The sequence below is a fragment of the Myotis yumanensis genome, unplaced genomic scaffold (genome assembly GCF_028538775.1).
Source record: "Myotis yumanensis isolate MYYU_CA2020_CCGP unplaced genomic scaffold, mMyoYum1.0.hap1 SCAF_6, whole genome shotgun sequence".
Lineage (NCBI taxonomy): Eukaryota > Metazoa > Chordata > Mammalia > Chiroptera > Vespertilionidae > Myotis > Myotis yumanensis.
The window spans coordinates 79,252,212-79,263,083 of record NW_027223757.1 but is presented as its reverse complement, the minus strand read 5'-3'; positions in this window follow the sequence as shown (position 1 = coordinate 79,263,083).

Below are 10,872 nucleotides of genomic sequence, written 5' to 3'. Positions count from 1 at the left end.
CCACTGCTCTAGCTCAATATTTAATGCACCACTGAAAAAAGTAAGTCACAGATGTGCAAGGTTATACACCAAAGTAATAACAGTGGATACCACTAAAGAGTGATAAATGTGTAATTCCATTACAATTTCACTTTTATTCCTTTAATTTTCTCCTATCATCATTATTATTATTAAACAATTGCCAAGTGTTACTTTTAATAATTCCCCCTTTTACATCAAAAGTTTAATTTTGAAATACCTTTTGTTTCTATTAAATCTTGTTCTACATCTTCTTTATGACCATTAACTATGAAAACCGGCTATCACTGCCCCTTTAGGGCCCCTGTCTGCGAAGTTGGACAACCTGCCTCCTTCAACTTATTTACCATGTGCCTTTGAGTCTCCTGAGCACCCTAGTGGCTTTGTCCTGAATGTACTCCCGTTTATCTGCAACCCCATTAGTATGCCAACTATAAACAGAATATTCCATGCATGAGCCATCTTTTGGTGTATTTGGCGCATTAGACCAAGGCAATGCTAGGAAAGTATTTTAAATAAATCTTAAATAATTAATACACTACCATTTACTAGTAGTAAAGTTGAGGATAAAATTAAAGGCTATAAAAGGTTTTTCTCCCACCAAGGATACCTCTTATCATTAAATAATGCAGCAAACGTTTTACCTGAGATAAGCAGAAGGGAGGGATAAGATGTTCCTAAGTCCCAAGGGAGATGAGCATATTTTGATCTTCAGCATGGCAGTATATATAGGGACTCAGATCACTTCTCTTTCCTGTTTGGTTACTCTAAATTATGCAGGACTGAAATATGTTATACTGAAAACGTCCTCAAAGATCGTATCACCTGCTTCAGTGTTAAATAAGCCCATCATTTAATTTTACAAGGAACTAAGTTAATTGCTGTCCTGCTATAATTAGGTTTAATCATGTTAGTAATGATGGGTTAGGGAAGGATTAAGCTTTACTGCAAGGTTTGGAGAGTGTCACACTATTTAGCTAGGTAGTGATTTGTGTATTTTTGTCCTCAACAGCCTTCCATGGAATCGCTCATTAATTAGCTTTCGGTAAATTGCCTTTATGTAGCCTAAGGATTATATAATACATGTTACAAAATCCAACACTATCTTCCATTATTAAAATTAATTATACTCTCTTATAGGAGATATAATTAACAGAAAGTTAATTTACCTACTTTTATTATCAAATGCCACAATATCAAAATAAAATGTCCAAGTAAATTTTTAGAAATATAATGTCATTATTTAGTAAAATATCTCCCAAATATATCAAAAGGGAAAAAATAGCCTTAAAAGTAATAAATTTGTTCTAATTACTGTTAATTCCTCATGCTTCCTGATTGTGCTAATGTAAATTGGAAAAGTAGCCACATAGTGTTTTAGGGGGTGGGCTTTGGAGCAAGCAACTCTTGTTCATAGCCCAGCTTCACCACTCACTGAGAAAACTTAAGCATCCTCTTTAAGCCTCAATTTCCTCATCTGTAAAATGGGTAATATTAATAACCATGAACTGTTGAAATTATTATTAAATAACTTATTTCATTTAAAACACCCAGTGCTTGCAATGCTATAAGCACTTAATGATTGTTATCATTATATTTTGCTAATTTTAATTGATTTGCTAATAACACTGGACAAAGTAAGATACTACTGAGAATATAAAGAAGTGAATGTGGAAGTGTTGTAGGTGGCGGGAAGGGCACCTGGTGTCTGACCAGTGGGGCCAGACTGGACCTTGGTACTTGAGTTCTGGCTAGGAAAGAATTCAGAGCCAAGACTCCAACTACAAGAGAACATTTGTTGGGTAAATCACAGGTAGAAATTTGTAGGAATGGGCTTAGGAAACAAGTTATAGGTATAATGGAAGGGCCCTTGGAGCTTGGGAGTGAGGCAGGTAATGGCAATGCACCTGGGGCAGGGAAGGGAGAGGGAAGGGAGAGGGAAAAGCTTGGGTGTGCTCCCAGGGGAGGGAGAGTGCACTGAATCCTTTGTCCTAAGGTTTTAAGGATGAAGATTTCAGGGGAGGTCACAGGGGAAAATATTAATTCACAGCTTTCCAGGTGTATACTTTCAGGGTCTAGGTCTCCACTGATTGGTTGGTCGGCACTGGTGCAGGGGTCATTATTCAATGCTGTTGATCCTGAAGTCAGCCATGTCTGCTTTGTTGCTTTTCTGGGCCTGGACCTGAAATATAACTGAGGCCTAGATGTCATCTCTAGGGAAGAAAGGTCAGGGGGTCTAAACCTCATGACCAGTGATATTCTAGGGGAGGAAGGGTCACCCTGCGGGCAAGGTCCCACCCTGCAATCAATCCTCCTTTGCTAGGTACCCAGGGCTTTCCTCCCGGGTGACCTTCTTTATCTGGCCCATCATCCTTGCTCTGCTCAGGTCTTAACTGCCTACCACAGAGAGAGTGATAGCAACAGGGCAGCACAGATGTTTCTCCTTTATATCCCCCATTTTTAATCAATATATTAGACATCCAGACTTGAACAAAAACAGCATTATGGGTATTTGGGGGTCTAGTACTTTACTCCAAAAGTCCTGTGAGGAATTTCACCTACCAGTGCAGCTGGCAAGATACTGATAAACCTCGGTATCAGCTGTGAAACATAATAGATTCAATGCAATCCTTATCAGAATCCTAATGACTTTGTTATCCCAAATAGAAAAAGCAATCCTAAAATTTGTATGGAGCCACAAAAGACCCTGAATAGCTAAAGCAATAATGAGATAGAAGAACATAGCCCAGGAGATAGTTGGGCAGTCTAGTATTAGGAATTTATAGCAGTCTCTCAACAGCAGATCAAAACATCAGGTAAATGAAGTTGAACATTCAACTACCACGATGCATGTAGGAAAGCACAATTCAGGGAGGTAGCATAGCAGGAAATGAAAAGGAAGGGATACAATTTACAAAAGGAAAAGAAAAATAGAAAAACACAGTCAGAGGCATCACAGTTTCCCATTTTAAGTTATACTACAAAGCTATTGTAATTAAAACAGTATGGCACTGGCATAAAAACAGACATATAGACCAACGGAACAGAATAGAGAGCCCAGAATTAATCCATTCAACATATACATGCAACAAATATTTGATGAGAGGGCCAAGAGCACCAATGGAGAATGGATAGTTTTTGCAACAAACAGGGTTGGAAAAAGTAGATAACTACACACAGAGAAATGAAATTGGAGCCTTATCTTACACTACTCACAAAAATTAATTCAAAATGGAGCAATGACTTAAACATAAGACTTGAAATTATAAAACTCCTAGGAGAAAACATAGGAACAAGGCTCCTTTACATTGGTGCTGGTCAAAATCACCAACAACACAAAAGCAAAATTCAACAAATGTAAAAGTTTTTGCGCTGCAAAGGAAATAATCTTTCATGAAAACACAACCTATGGAATTGAAGAAAACATTTGCTAAACATGTATTTCATAAGGGTTATTATCCTAAAGTGATAAATAACCCATACAAGTCAATAACAAAAAACCCCAATAATCCAATTAAAAATTGGGCAGATAAGCTAACTTGACATTGTTCTAAAGAAGACATCCATGTGGTCAACAGATACATGAAAAGGTACTCAACTTTGCTAATCACCAGGAAAATGAAATCAAAAGGACAGTGAAGTATCTGCCTTATACTTTTTAGAATAGCTATTACCAAAAAGACAAAAAATAACAAGTGTTGGTGAAGATGTGCTACCCTGTGGGTAGGATTGCAAACTGGTTTTGCCACTATGGAAACCAGTATGGAGGTTTCTCAAAACATTGGAAATAGAACTACCACACAATCCAGGAAACCCACTTCTGGGTATGCATCCAAACAAAATGAAAACAGGTCATTGAAGAGATATATGCACTCTCATGTTTACTGCAGCATTGTTGACAACAGCCAAGACCTGTTCATCAATAGAAGAGTGGATAAAAAAGATGGGCATGTATGTCCAGTGGAATATTACTCAGTGGAATATTTTATTACCCAGTGGAATATTACTCAGTCAAAGAGAAAATCCTGTAATTTGCAACAACATGTATGGACCTTGAAGGCATTATGCTAAGTGAGGTAAGTCAGACAGAGAAAGACAAATTCTGTATGATATGTGGAATCTAAATAAAATTGAGTCTGAAAAAAAACAAAGAGTGGGATGGTGGTTATCGGGGGCTGAGGAATGGGAATGGAAGAGTTGTCGTATAAGGATATCTACTTTCAACTAGTAGATAAATAAGTCCTGAAGAACTAATACACGGCGCAGTAACTCTAGACAACAAAACTGTATTATACACATTAAACTAAGCTAAGAGACTAGATCTTAATTGTTTCCATTACTAGAAGAAATAATTAAGTGACTCAACAAAGGTGTTAGCTAACACTACAATCACAATCACATTGCAATATATATGTATCAAATATGTTGTGTATTTTAATCTTACGCAATGTTATATGGAAGTTATATCTCAATTTTAAAAAAGAAATTAGTTGAGAATGGAAAAATGTGATTTTTAAAGAAGAAAAAATGTTTTGAAAAATATATGTGAGATTGTACACATAATAAAATTATAGCTTATTAAGAAGACAAATTATGTACTTAAATGCCTTGTGTGATAGTTTGAACTAAAGAGGAAACTTGGCCCATCTTTGCTTTTCCTATATTCTAAGTCAGTAAAGCTTATTGAATAAAATTATATTGTATATAACTACCTGAAATCTGATACATTTGGCCTAGATTTCTTTCCTTAGATCTTTAATATTTTCCTTAGATCTTCAAGATGTTTGCATGTACTTATTAGTTCTGACCAAACCTGTCTGACATGGTTAGATATGAGATCATTTGGGGCTAATGGGTCTATACAAATATATAGATATTTTTACCTTTTATGGTAAGCAAAATGTTATAACCATAAATATTTTTAAAAGGAACTCATTTTAAGAGTTTATTGCTCAGCAGTATGCATAATTTCATCTCCTATTCAGAATATCAATTTTACATGCTCACAAAAAATAGTTGTGGAACCACCTCACATAGAAATAGACTGTGTCATTTAAGCCCTTTGTTGATTACAGAACTTATTATCAATAGGGAAACCACATTAATTAGAAGCTGATTTGAGAAAAGTTCTGTGCTTCATTTTTCTAATTTTTAAATGGGATAATTATGATTTTTGCCTTAGAGGATAGGTTGCTAAAATGAAAGGATGTAACTTGGTATAAAGCACTTAGGACAGAGCACAAAATAGGGGCTCAATAAGATCAGCTATCATAGTACCCTCCTCTTCATCCTCCTTCTCCTCTTCTTCCTCCTCCATCTATTGGCTTATCTCTGAGTTCTAAGGTGATTCCACTGAGATATTATTTATATACGTCCTAATAATCATGAGGACCATTGAGGCATTTAGTTTAACCCCTCCCCCCAAGATTATTTGAGAAGAGAGAAAGTGAATGTAAAAAAGTAAAATCACTTGGTCAGGTAATGTGGAACTGTCTGTTGACATGGGGTCTCTAATGATCTTGTTGAATATTGTTTCACTTTAGAATAAGTGGAAATAATGTTACACTTCTACTTTATAGAGTTTACTACAGTAGAAATGAAATAAGAAGAAAAAATCCCAGTTTTGCTTAAATGAAAATACTAAGAATTTCAGGATTCGTTATTTGTAATTGAGTGATCCTTCCTCTCTCTCTCTCAGTCAAGATGAGCTGTACATGGCAAAGAGCTCTGCCTCCGTGAGAGCCTGCAAATCCATTTCCCCCATGTGATTACTAAATATTAGTTTTGGAAGGAAGAGACTTATTTTTACCTTCCATGTCAGGTAACCTATCTACTGGTTTTACAGTTAGCCATGGAGGGACAGATCCTGTTCCCCTCTAAGAAATGTCATCTCTGTTGACTCTGGTCTTGGCAATTTATTGTATGCTCCATATCTCTTGACATTTGGTGGCATATTTGCAAATATAGCCAAAGAATAATGACAACAATAACCTCAAATCCATAAATTATACCAATAATAAAGTATCGCCTATGAACTTCTAATTCAGTACTTTAAACTTTTGAAGTATTTTCTTGTGTGTGACGTTTCCAATCTCACAGTCTGAAGCATCTTTAGCCACAAAACAGTACTGAGGATTTGAATGTTTCCCAAACTCTGTGAATTATTTCCTCCTAAGATTGGAGAGAAGTATTAAGCAATCTTGCCCTGAATAGTTGCTAGGCTTAGGTGATGCATTTTAATTGCCTAGTTTTCTCAAATCAGCTTCTAATTAATGTGGTTTCCCTATTGATAATAAGTTCTGTAATCAGCAAAGGGCTTAAATGACACAGTCTATTTCTATGTGAGGTGGTTCCACAACTATTTTTTGTGAGCATGTAAAATTGATATTCTGAATGGGAGATGAAATTATGCATACTGCTGAGCAACAAACTCTTAAAATGAGTTCCTTTTAAGAATATTTATGGTTATAACATTTTGCTTACCATAAAAGGTAAAAATATCTATATATTTGTATAGACCCATTAGCCCCAAATGATCTCTGTGAATTATTTCCTCCTAAGATTATATTTGGTATTCATTCACCTCAGTGTGTATATCAGATACCAAAAAGTAAGTCTCCCCTTTCTACATAGGCAGGTTAAACATGTGTTCTCGTCCACATTTTTGCATTATTGATGGAGAATCAAAATCTCAGCTCATATTGTGGTAGCAGACTGAGATCGAGTTAATCTACTGGGGAATTAATATTTTAACTTTAATTAAACACTTCAATATAGTTTGAGCACCTATTGTGATGAATACTATTTTAAGTGTTCCGATGAAGTTTACAATCGAGTTTGAGAGCTCAGACCTGAGTAATTAAAACAACGAAGAAAGAAATATGAATCAAGAAGCACCATAATACAGATGAATATGTGGAGAGAGCTTTCTTCTGTTTGTTCACACACACACACACACACACACACACACAATTGAATGAGGCTTTACCTTATAAATTTGGGAAGGAATTCATTAGATGAAAAATACTGTGTTTCACTAAGAAAGTTAACTTGAGATACTGGTAAAAGCTACAGGAGGTGTTAGTCAGAGGGGGAAATATTTCAAAGATAGCAACAGCAAACAGTTCTGAAAAAGGCACCTGCAGGCTAAGAACAAATCATGTTTAACAGAAACAAGAGATGGGATAAGAGATAGTTAAGCTCATGTTGAAGAAAGGAAATCTAGAGATGAGGTAAATAAGGAATAAGGGAGATGCAGTGTGTTTTATTCTTCTAAAACAGCTTGGCTAATTTAGAACAAGTATTTTATAACAAAATACTTATATATCATTAAACAGGAATATAAAGCCTCCTGATCCATACATGTATAATTTTAGTTTTTACACAACATGATCAAGAAACAGGCAAGCATGTAAGTGTGCCTGGCCCTGTGTTAGACTGTGGAGATGGAATGATAGAATCGCTACAAGAGAAGCAGTTTCATCAAATTCTTGAGTGAAGACTTCCAGAAACTAGGCAATTAAAATGCATCACCTAAGCCTAGCAACTATTCAGGGCAAGATTGCTTAATACTTCCCTTAAAAAATGATGTCCTTACCCAACCTTTTGGAAAACACCGAAGATTTTTATTGTTCTCATTTCCTGGTTTGATAATGTGACCCACAATTTAGGTTTTATAACTATATATCAAGTAATTTTCAGCCTTTAAGTTTCAAAGAGACTGTTTATTAGTCATAACTTTTGAACTCTGTAAATACTTACACATGGAATGGAGAGATGACCTAGTAATCATAATTATAAGACAGGTTCCTGGGTGCAAGCGAACGAAGGAATGGTAAAAGAGTCGGCTGTGTCATTATATGAACTATATTTTTTGTGTTTGATAGGTATGTGCCTAAAGTCCAAAGAGAAATGAAAATAACCACCAGAAAAAGTAATGAGGATAGTTTTCCTTCTCATGTTTAAGTTGTATATGAAAGAAAATGTAAAGTCCAGAAGGTTTTTCAGTAATACTTTGTAAAACTGTGATGTTTTATGACAAAGAAGCCATGACAATCCATGCTGTTGGGTCTTTCCCTTAGTAACATAAAAGTACCTTTCATTATAGATGTAAAGTACTTATGCAAAGGATTTTCACGGATATCACAAGAAGACATCTTTTTAAAAGGACAAGTTTCAATGACTGCGGTCACTATCCGAGTCTTTATTGCATTGGAAACAGTGTTTTCTCTGCCCAAACGAAGACAGTCCTCCACCCATCAGTTGCCAGTATCACATCATTCCTTTCTAGTTTCAGGTAACCCAGGTGCAAAATTCCTTAGACATTTCCCCTGACCTCATTAAAAAAATTAAAGTGTCACTGTTGTGGTGTTCTCATTTGCCATTATCAATAAACAGGTGCAGGAAAAAGGGATTTCACCAGATTTCCTTTTGTACCAGGAATGACTGATAAGAGGCTCTTTTAGTGAGGTACTGTTTGAATAGTGGACATTTGGTGCCCAGATCCTCTTCACCAACTGGCGCACCCATCCCCCAGCTGCTACCCTGAGTGTTGGCTTAGGTGTGTGTGTGGTTAATGGCTCAGCTGCCCTTGTCTCCACCCAACTGCCCTTGACCTTCCCTGCCCAAGGCTGTTATGCACACTTCAACACTGAGGGACCTCCAGGAGCCAATGATACCACCATAAAAAGGCCAGTTGCATTGATTCAAGGTGGGATTAATGTTGACATGCAATTTTTGCTCTAGTGGGATCAGAATTCAGTAGAGAAAAGTTCTTGCTTATCCCTCAAGAATCCTGTTCTCCTTACTCTCCTCCCGAGAGCACTTTCCAATAAATCACTTGAATCAGAATGCCTCTTTCGGGCTCCCTTCCAGGAAACTTGACTCAAGACACTTGTTTTCCTCTAAGTTAACATTAAATGTTTGATGGATTTTTCTATGCCATACTCTCCTTTAGTGTTAGAACTCATTCTGGAAAAGAGAGAGCGGAGGGGAGCAAGAGAGAGGGGGGGGGAGAGAGGGGGGGGGGGATAGGAGAGATTTGACAATTTAAAAAATTTCCTTAACAACTTGGAATTAAAACTTTAGGAATTTTATTTGGTGAGTATCTGATTTATTAGTAATTTTACTACTATACATATGTATTATTAGCTAAGAGAGAATTAAAACAAGCTGCTTTAGAGTTCATATACTCAGTTGCCTCATTTGGCAAAACAATGTAGGAATTAGAGAACCAAGGGCTCTCAGATTATGTGTATCGGCAAACAAAACAAATTTATAGTAATAATGAAATTTTTACTTTTAGAAATAAACACAAGGCATTCTGCACTGTTTATTTTAGTTACTTACTGTCATAATCAGAAATGGGGCAGAGAGAAAAAAATTAGCAATTACCAATCCTAATAGTTTCCTCCTACTGGAGAAGCAGCACAATGATAAAATAATCAAAGTAACTAAAACAATCAAAGAAACTGGGATCATATTCCAGGTCCAACTTAAAAGGTACATGAACCCAGGTGTGATAATAAAATTTTCTAACTTTCAATTTTCTGATATGTCAAGAGATTACCTGTTTCCAATTTGATTGAGAGGCTAAAATAAGAATATAGACAAGAAAGTGCCTGATACAAGTAGTTTTCTACTGGTTTGCTCCTCTTTTGATGACTCTGGTTAGGTTTTAGTCACTCTTCTGCTATCTTATTTATTCAAGTAAAAAAATGGAAAAAATGCCACCGTGTGTGTGTTTTAAACTAAGTTCAATAAAAACAGGGCAGGGGCATTGCTGTAGTACAATTTGCACTGTACAACATGAGAAAGTCATATGCTTCTGTAATACAATCTGGGCTATATTTTTATGGAGAAAATCTGCAGTAGACTTAACAATTCATTACATAAGGAAGTTGATGCCATGGGGCTTCAAAATCAGATGGATTTTTGAACTTGACCCTTTTCACTATGCATCCTGCTTCCACATCCCTTTCCATGTACTTTCTTAAAAACTTTAATTACACATTACACACTCTTGGTAAGAACTTTTTCTGAGCCCAAGAATTTTCTCTGCCCGTAGAGTTTCAACCAAGATCCATATGAGCTTTCCATTAACCTCAAACTTTATGGACTTCTAACAAGTAATATCAACTCCAATAGAGTAATCATAGAGGAAGGGTGAGGGAGAGAGAAACATCAGTGATGAGAGAGAATCATTATCAGCTGCTTCCTGCACGTGCCCTACTGGGGATTGAGCCTGCAACCCGGGCATGTGCCCTTGATTGGAATCGAACCTGGTACCCTTCAGTCTGCAGGCTAATGCTCTGTCCACAAACCTGCTACGGCACCAATAGAATAATCTTATTGGAAACCTGTTAGTCATCTCATAACTCCATTCCTAAGGATGTTCTGTGCCCCCATAAGAGTTTTAGTTTTAGAACATTTTATGCTTTCAAATATATTTTTTAAATAAAGCAGTTTTGAAAAACACCCCTTTATAGGTAAAATTATCAAATAAATTTTACATTAAACATGCAATGTGACAAATGCTTAAATAACTGTGATCCAAATGTTGTGTTAGAGCAGAAGTATAATGAATTATTGTGATGAATTTGGAATGGACCAGAAAATACTTTCTGCAATTCCAAAGCTTACGTTGGTTCTTATATTGGACACTGGTAAATGCCAGTATCCAATTATGACAATAGGGGTTACTTCTTCTTTTCCTCCTCTAATTTATATTTTTTTGGTCTTCTTCTTTTTCATTCAAGGTCAGAATTGTCCTGGATCACATGCTTGGGAAAGATTAAGGAAAGATTTGTTCTGTAAAATAAATCAACAGGTATATTCACATTTTCATAGTGAGTT